The 10,078-nt window shown below is 31.5% G+C and overlaps 1 protein-coding gene across 1 annotated transcript in view; it reads left to right on the top strand.

Annotated features, from left to right (window-relative positions):
* The first annotated feature begins 450 nt into the window (after positions 1 to 450).
* Positions 451 to 10,078, top strand: part of LOC108694281 — a 97,447-nt gene continuing 87,819 nt past the window's right edge. Inside the window, exon 1 of the mRNA XM_018203667.1 lies at positions 451 to 673. The gene's annotated coding sequence lies outside the window, so the exon portion shown is untranslated. The remainder of the gene's footprint in view (positions 674 to 10,078) is intronic.

Here is a 10,078-nt window from a genome sequence, read left to right as displayed (position 1 = left end):
CAAAAGGAATTTCTCCTATTATTTCAATCTTTCTTTAATCTCAATCTTCAATGCGTAGTCTGATTCCAACCTAAAAGAAACTTTGTAAATCGAAGTGGAAATGAAATGAGTGCAACGCATTTCCATCGATTTAAAGTTCGATTCTTCGTCGCAGTAGGTGTGAATTAATTCGGTGGAAACTAGACCGCATTGATTACCTTCTTTGTTCTGCCTACGAATCTTACACGAGTGTCGGAAGTGCCAAAGCGAGTGATACTTACGCCTTATGTTTTTCTATGTGTTTCTAGCTTAAGGGTTAAGTGTTATAGAATAATAGGCGGGGCTTTTAGACTCGTTGTCTTGCGATTGCTATTTCAGAGATGTTACGTTTCGAATTATCCACAGGCGTGGATAAGACGTGAGTCGCGCGACGATTTTCATTCGTAATTCCGGAACAGAATGAGACGAGTTTCCAGACGAGCGTTTCGCGTCGTTTGCTTTGAGTAGAGATTACGTAGTGCGTACGGGAGTGCCATACGAAATAACGAGCGAGACTGTCGTGACAGATTACTTGGTGTGTGCGATCGCAATCAGTCGCGTGTGCACGCGGATGGCTGTCTGGAGTAAAGAAGCAGCCAGGAGGATACCGACAGGATTGTCTCTTGCAGGAAGGAACGAGAGAGTGGTATTTATGGTATGAAAACATATATTATATTTTTGTATTTGACGCCCTGAATTTATTTTCAGTCTATATTGAAAGTAAAAATGTTTAATATTTGACTATAATTATATATCACCATAATTATGATTATTATTACTGAGGTTAGTAATAATTATATTTATAGTTCTATCAACAAATTGGATATATACAGTTGGCAACAAAAATAATTATATAATTAAATGGATTAGTCTAAAAAAGAACTATAAATTATAATCAAATTGTAGCAATAATTTGTATGGCAACAGTAACTGTAATTATAGCTATCTCTAGTTGCCATCTATATGTATATATTTGTTGACATAAATATACACATATAGTTATTAATATTAACTATAATAATAATTAATAATTATTGATAGCTGTAATATTTATAATTATTGATTATAATAATATTTTTATAATATAATGTAGATACATAGCAGAGTAATAATCCTAATTATGGTAACATAATTATGATCACAAGTACTACAAATTTTTGTCATTGTATAAATTCATAATCATTGAATAATTATCGAAAACTTTTGCAATAATTTGCATTATAGATTTATGTTAGTACGTACAACGAAAAATTTCATACAAAGTCGGGAAAAAGGAATGAAAGATTCTTTCTCTGGAAATATTATTTAAAATACATTATTAAAATACATCATTATTATAGTAGATCATGATAAAAAAGGCAATTGTTCTATCGTAATTTACATTATTATTGTTAAAGATATACTTAGATAACATGATATCAAATTAAATGAAGTAAGTTAAATTATTTGCAAAATATCTAGAAAATTTAATGCATCTTGAACGTATTGAAGATTATCATAGTTTATATTTAATATACATATATATTAAATATTTCTACAATGTAAGGAAATGCACAAATTTATGCATTAATAATTCGTGCAATTAAGAAAAATAACATAAGTCATTATATGTATAACGAGACAAATTTATTCAATGAAAACGATTCTATACAAAATTAGGAAAAGGAAATAATAAATTCTTTGTAGGAAAATATTACTAAACATGAATGTAGACTTAAATGAAATATTATTATTATTATCACTATTATTATCACTATTATTATCACTATAGGAATAATTACACAAAATATCATTTATTATTATTGGAATTATTATTATTTGAAATTATTATTGGAAATGTCTATAGATGAAGTAACAATCTATGATATCAAATTAAATGAAAGGTATTCATAGCAATCTTATATTATTTAGGACCGTCTTAAATACATTCTTAAGATGTCATGAACCAATTAGAGAACTATATTAGCAGACACTACTTAAGATAATCTTAAGATAATCTTAAGATAATCTTAAGATAATCTTAAGATAATCTTAAAATAAGAACCGATTATAAATGCTGGCCGAAGTCTTAATAAAAAACTTAGTGTCTCAAATGTCTTCGAACGTACTGAAGATTATCGCGCGTGCAGTGTTTAATAAATATATTAAATATATCTCCTCCCGAGGAGATACGCGCAATGCGAATTTATACGCGTCTGTGATCCGTAATCAATTTTCTGCTGAACTTAATCAAGTCGCGTCCGTGCTACGTTGTTGCTTAAACGAGAATTTCTACGATCTCGCGATAAGAAGATTGGATTTCTTATCCCGCCGCTTATTCTTCATATGACCATGCATTACACGGTCATTATTTAAAGCAGCCGGTCATGTGCATCATGGTTCACTGCACTCCGCCAATGATAAGCGGCACCAACACGCGTGTGTGTTATCGGACGATTTCGCTGATCGGCATTTGTCAAATGTGAGCAGAGCAACCAGCATTTCTCGTTCCAAAGAAATCTAAAAATTCGAGAACCAGTTGTAGCAGCTAGAAACTTATTTTTTACGGCACGAATTACGTTGCATTTTGCGTTAATCAATTATGTAAGACATATTAAAAGTAAACAAGATAAGTAACTACTTGAGAGATTATTTGGAGACAGAAATTGCGCTTCATTTTCTATCTCGAATTCTATTTTAGCATATAATTTACGTAATTTTTATTAGAATTAAAATTACGAATTCCATAAGGATTTGTTGATTGAAAGTCTCGTCGTCGTTAAACTTTCGCTTGAAAAATTTTTGAAAAAAACCTTGATACATATTTGGCAACTGCAATTACTTGAATGATTTTACGACGGCAATAATACGCGTTATGTACATACGCTATTGATTTTTCAACGGCATTTTTGCGAAGCTCATCGCCTGAATTTCGCGACGAGATTGTCAATTAGCCGATGTATTTTGTGTATTCTCAACATAAGACTAACATTTGCATATTTTGTCGAACGACGCTTTCTCAATATCGTTATTAAAACGCGTTAGCGCGCATTTATACCCGCATTTATACTTCGCGATTTTATAACCTACATGAAGAGATTTTCCTGAAATATTTTATAAAAAAGATTCCCCATTAATTATGAAAAATTTGGTTCTGATAAATGAGTTAATTTTTATGTATGTAATTTTACATCTACCTAATGCTTATATGATAATAAAAAAAATCATAGCCTTAATAACGATTTAATAATTTTTGAACTATGTATCAAAAGGGGCGCTATTAGACTCGTGTAAAGTTGACTCTTCAATTTTTGAACAAAAAAATTTTTTTATACTCAAAATCAAAATAGTATAATGAATCGATATAAGTACAAGTTTTATGCCTTTTTTTTTAACTTTAGCTAAAAAATATCTATTATTAAACTTTATGTCTGACATTTTTATTCACCACATTATAAGCTACATTATATGTATATAAAAACTAACTTATTTCACAAGGCTCCAATTTTTCATAATTAATATGATATAATTAATACGAGATCTGTAGCCTTTAGCTAGATAGACAGATCTGAAAGTAATTTTGTTGGAATTATCAAAATAATGATGTTGAATACTTCCTATACAGTATAGGTCTTCAGAGACATCCTAAAGATATTTATGTCTTAACGATGTTCTCAGGATGTCTCTTGAATAAAATGTTCAAGTTAAACTTGTTAGAAGTTAAACTTGCTGTCAAAACTTATTGCTCATTAAAGAATTAGATCTGAAAACAGAGATATAGATGAAAATATTAATGGCTACCAAGTAATTATATAAGAACCCAGGAAACAATCTGATGTTATTTATATCATTTTGATATCAAAATGTTATTAAAGATTTATCATTTTAATGTCAAAATGACAAATAACGTCAGATTGTTTTCTGGGTGCTTATAAAATTATTTTGATGGCTTAACAAAATTATTTTCAGATCTGTATTTATCTAATTTTTTTAGGTGCTTCAGAAAAATAATTCTTTCCATGTCGATAATTCACCAAATTGAAACGATATTCAAGCGGTGTTAAAATACCGTAACGATATGAACTGCATAGCATTTTTCGAAAAGCATTTAGCGAAAAATCAATATTTGCAACCCATATTTACTCATGCAGATAATCAGAGAAACGCGTGGATGAACATTGTTATTCGAAACAAATCACTACGTTATTAAATTTCGATGCGCAATTCGAGATTCCAGATTTTACGATAAAATTTTATTTTTATTTTTAGCTTAGCGCCCTAGATACGTATTTTTGCATCAGCATGTTATACAACGTCGTAAATTTGCATAAATAATTACAATCTCGAGAATTACGCTCGTTATATGTATATCAAAACTGTTTGGATAATAAAATCTTGAGTGTTTAATGAGAAATTCCTTGAAAAGTCCAGAAAGGCGAATCATCTTTTAAAATGTTGACTTCAAGAAAGATCGCTATTTATATTATTTAACATCTCTCATTATATATAATACAAAGCGGAAGTGAATACAGTCCATAATTCATAAAGCTTGCTTTATATGGGATTTTGTATTTAAAACGATGTTCATTTCTTAAGTATGAAATTTATACTTAAAGCTTAAATTCAGAACCCGGCTCACTCTTGCACCCTGTATTCATCTAATTTATAACGTGGCAGTTACATATCCGCTTTTATCCGCTCACAATATGCTTTTTGCGTACTTCTCAATTTATCTTTTTATATTTGCCGAGTTTCTATTCTCGCAAACCCATTCGTACGTGTAACACGTTCCGAGCGAGTTCACGCCGCAAATTAAGGGTTAAGCCGTCATATCGAAGCTTGTCCCATCATTCTCACCTCGAGTATTTTTAGCGCGGCATACATACGCGATTACGAAAAGGTATTGCAGGATTACCCGTGGGGGGGGGGAGGAAAAGAGAGACGAGAACGAGAGAAAAGAGATGAGAACGTCGCAGCCTCTTCCTTTCGCGCGCAGATCTCTCCTGCTCTTTTTATATTTATCGACTTGATATTTCGTATTTAACCCCTTAACGCGTACACACCTTCGAGAGCTCTGCGTGTCCCGATCGATCAAGATTAAGCCACCAATCGCGAACTTTAATTTATGGAACATGCGTAACGCGTAACCCGAAATTCTGTTACTTTCCTCACCGTTTCGCAAAACGTCCCGCTGCGCGTTCGTGCGATTGACTCTCATTCGCTCCGAATGCAAGTGAGAACTTATGTAAGTGCACTCTCGAGGACTTAATCTGCTTTTAGGCGTTGTAGCGAAAACCAACGTCCACAGTTATGGCGCTTACTTTGTCACGCGAGTTTCGCCATTCTCGCACTTGGCGTATTTAATCCTGTTTCTCTGTCTCTCTCCCTTTCTGTTAATCACTTTGTTGTGTATTCGAATTTTCTGTCGTGTTATACGTTTAACGATGTAATTTATGTGACGTTAACATGTACAAACCATGTAATTTACAGCATTACGCGGACATATTTTGTAACATTGGATCATAAATGTAACATTTTAGATGTATACAGGTATATCACAATTGACATCATTTTTTGAAGAAATGTTAAAAAGGTTTTATGCATACATTTTTATGTTTTATTAAAACATTTTTATACTTTAAAACACACATTTTTATATATTAAAACATAAAAAGCATAAATGCAGATATTTTTTCCTAACTAAGTATTTAAGTATTCACACATTAAAAATTTTGAATCTATTTCTGCATAGAACAGTTTGCTGAAGTATTTAAAAATTTAGCTACACTATTAAACATTAAAGGAGCAATAGTAATCTAATTCTTTGAGTTCAATAATATTTTGTTACTTTTTTAACTTCCACGTCAAAATGTAAATTGATCCATTTCTGTGACTAGTTGTGAAGTAAACGTTCATATTAATGTATGCACTAAAATAATAAAATTAGAATCTCGATAAATTAAATTTGGATCAAATGTAACATATTTTTCTGGATATTTTCTTTTAAATTAAAGTAAAATTTTTCGTGTAGTTTCTATTAATTCCTTCTATCAAGAAATTATTAAACTTCGAAAAACACGATTAAAAATGTGCTTTATATCCAAAGAAATATATCTTCCTTTTTTTCTTTATATATTTGCTTCTTTAAATATAAAGTATATTTCTAATTATGAATCTTTAACAACTTCTTGCTAGGAGGAATTAATAATAATAAAGCTTCGGATTTATTTATATATACATTTCTCGCCTGTCAATCAAACAATTCATTAAAAATTTTAAAATGTCCCGAGACTGATAAACGATATTCGTAGGAGATACATTGACCACAGACTGATCTAGTCTCGCATTCTTCAGTATTGGCCGAGGCATTAATCAAGTCATAATATCATGGTTGACCTTATTCAGCAGAGACACCGGTCGATGTTGGCGCCAACGATCTTACAACGTGCGAAACTTCGATGTCCTCGATAGTACATTCGCCAATTCGCGGGTGCCTACGTGCTCCTTGTCGCCTCGACCTAGAAGTGAAAGTATCTTATCGAGATACACGCCCATCTCTTGTACTTGTTGCAAACGCAGGTGGCCAGACATTAGAATTCTATAATTTTTTATTCTTATCTTCATAGAGATCGTTACATGGAGACATTTGAAACGTTAATCGAATTTTATTATATACGACTTCATATCTCTAAAACTGATAAGATGCATCGTTGGACGCTCTACTTTCACCGCTATTAGTTTCAAAGTGTCATTTTTGTTACACTAACGTGTAATTTATGGTAACTACAGATAGTTTATCGCGAGGCGAACGATGATAATTACAGTTTGAAATTATGTAGATATTAAATATTGGATTTATAGACAGCCCGATGATTGCGAAAATATATCTTTCACTCAGGGATACAGATTTATAATACTTGACTCTCGATAGTAAATCTCAGAAATGACTGGTCGTAGATCGATTTTAGCATGCATGTTTGTTAATTAAGCAAAATAAAACGCGAGTTTCAGCTGCACTGCGAGGCACTAATGTCTCGTAAGTCTCATTCGCGTTGATTTACCCCCGCATTCGTCCCAAACACGGTCATGATAGTGCGCAATTAGCGTCAGCGTAATAGCGGCGTTCATTAACATTAACGATCGTATGGTAATACGAACAGAGAAGTAATCGCGTATTGTTCCCCCCACGATGATAACGGAGTAGGCAGACTCGAAGAGGAGGCAGTCGCCATCGCAACATCCCACACGAATCCTCAATTAGATCCGCCTAGGAATTGCTAAACTGCGGAAAAGTCCGCATTGTCTATAGTTAAGAATGTAACTCAGATTTAGGGAGAGCTATTTTCGTTATTGGAAATTGCGTCATTTTATGTGTCATATAAACATATAGGCATTGTGAAGCAGATTATGCCTGAGTCTTAGTCTTTAATATCGTTATTATGAAATCAATATACTGAAAGAAAATATATTAATCTTAATATATATTTTTATCAATAGTACTAACTGAATTTATTTATAATAAATAAAGATTTACTCAATAAAAAATGATAGTAAATCAATAAATCTTTTGCACTAAATAAATATATGTTTAAATTTACTTAGTACTATTCAAAGTTTATACAAGTATTTGTTAAAATTTAATATATTTTTTTTAGTATATCTATTACTCATTTATAACATATATATAACTCAGAAATTATATTTTTTTAATTCATTGCAGAAAAAAGTGAAATATAAAGAAACAAAAGAAAGAATATACTTTAAAAGAATATTCTTTTAGCGTTTTATAATTTACATTTTATTTAATTAGTTATTATGCCAAAATTGCATTTTAAGATTAATATTTCAAAATTTTGATGATTAAAAACATTCAAATTCATTTTCTGGAAAACTTTGTTTTCTGAGTCGAGTCATTGCAAATGAACGACGTGTAAAATTATTTTTTCCTTTGCAACATTTGAAATTATTGTTGTCGCGTGCGCGTAATCAGTCTTCGAATTAAATTTCTCCAAAGGTAAAATCTACATGACATTGATTTAAAAATGAGTTATATAAAAATAATAATTTTATAAATTATTTGCACGAAACCGGATCTTACGTTTCGTATGTTCTTCGTTCAATTCTGTACAGAAATTTCTTAGAAAAAAGCGATAAGGATAGATTTCGTACAAGAAAGAACGATGAAATCGAATCCTCGATGAGACATTCGTGCATATATCGTTCTAATGCTGGCATTTCGAGATAAATTCTGAGTCATCCGATCGCAATCACTCTTTACGAACTATAGAATTTACATCTCCGTGGGAATGGTTGAATTTCTATGGACGTGTATTCACCGTGCATACATGGAAATAATTCTCGCGCCGTCGACACAAATGGATTCGATAGCACGGACAGTTTGCGATTTCCAATGTGAAATAGTTGGACTATATATATTATTATCGGGAAAGTACAACGTACGTGAGCTGAAACGTTTGCGCATATAGGGAAATTGTTGATCGAAATTGTGGCAGATATCACAATATATATGAAATACACCCTGCAATTTATTGCAACGAAATCATTGGCTAATGTAGTTTAAGAATGATAAGAAAAATATCATAATGCTCTTCAATATAATATTATAATTATATTAACTACTGATATTACATGTATCCATAATTTTTTATCTTTGAAATTCCGAAATTCTATCTTATTAGTTTTTTTATATTTCATTATAGAAATGTGTTTTAGCAGAATTATAAATAATATTAATTATAATTTAATAGTAATAGTTTATTAATACTTTTAGTGTGAATGTAAAAAAATGAAATTTGCGAACCTAGTGAATTTTCTCAAATATATTTATACTTAGCGTCAAAATTAAAGAATTATTAAAATTCTATAAAAAAATTATCGAACTGTTAGAATTTTGTGAAAAAAATTACAACGGTTTTTTAAAGGAAAATTTAAGAGAAAATTTAAACCTTGCTAATTTTTTGCAAGTTTATAGAATTGCAAAAATTTTTTTCGCAGCTCAAATTGTTACACAATTTTTTTCCACAAAGTTATAACAATTCAAAGATGGATTTTTTTCTAAAAATTTGATGACCCTTTAATTTGAACGTTAAGTGTATAGTTTACCAATGATCTTGCAATTAAAAGACGCTCAATGTCTATGTTTATCGCGTCAATTGAACCGTGTCGTAAAGTGATCTGCATAGCCATTAACCATGTTTATTATGACAAGATAAGCGAGGGAGTCTGACGTGTTGCGAATGTGTGAGGATCGATGGTGCGAACAATGTACAAGTTTCAAGCACGACGCGACGTCCCTTCGATGAGGGAATGTATAGCGCCCGTGAAATTTTATCAGGCATCTCTTCGCGATTTCAATTACGCAATTTCGAAACGAGACACGTCCGACGTGTCTCTGACCCGGTTGGTTTTCCAGCGATTGACCAATCGCACAGAGGGGTTTGATTGAATGCAGATATCGTGCTTACGCGTATTTATATACATATAGCCCCGTGAATATAAAGTCCCGTGCCTTATAAGGAGCTAACGCGAATCTGTTTACTCGAGCACCGAACAATTATCGCGATACCATCGAGTTAAGGCGACGAGACAGGCCGAAGGGAGAATCGGGTGCGCGCGAGATGTGGCACGTGTTGCTACATAAATCATGCTTTTACAATACATGAGGATACATCTCGATATTCTGCATAACATTAATATATTTTATATATATAAAATCAGAAAAGAAAATCATTCAAAACCCTGAGCGAATGAGAATTAGCGTGGTAATTAGTACGCAAAGTTTAATCTTAAAATTTTATTCCATACGGAGAGAATTTTTTCTTAGAATTTACCCTGAAAATATGACAGTCGTTGGACAACATTGTATTTCGAAAATTTTTAATGTAAATCTCCTCTCATTCATTAATAAAATTATAATAAAGTATAAAATAAATTTGATCAATTTTACTGAAGTGCATGGTAAAAATCTTTAAAATTTTGTTAAGTAGTGTATTACCGTAATTACCGTAATTACTATTTTTTTAAGGTAAATTTTAGGGTAAATTTTAAAAGAAAATTCTCC

This window comes from Atta colombica, unplaced genomic scaffold, assembly GCF_001594045.1.
Source record: "Atta colombica isolate Treedump-2 unplaced genomic scaffold, Acol1.0 scaffold12, whole genome shotgun sequence".
Lineage (NCBI taxonomy): Eukaryota > Metazoa > Arthropoda > Insecta > Hymenoptera > Formicidae > Atta > Atta colombica.
This window is presented reverse-complemented; position numbering and strand designations above follow the sequence as displayed.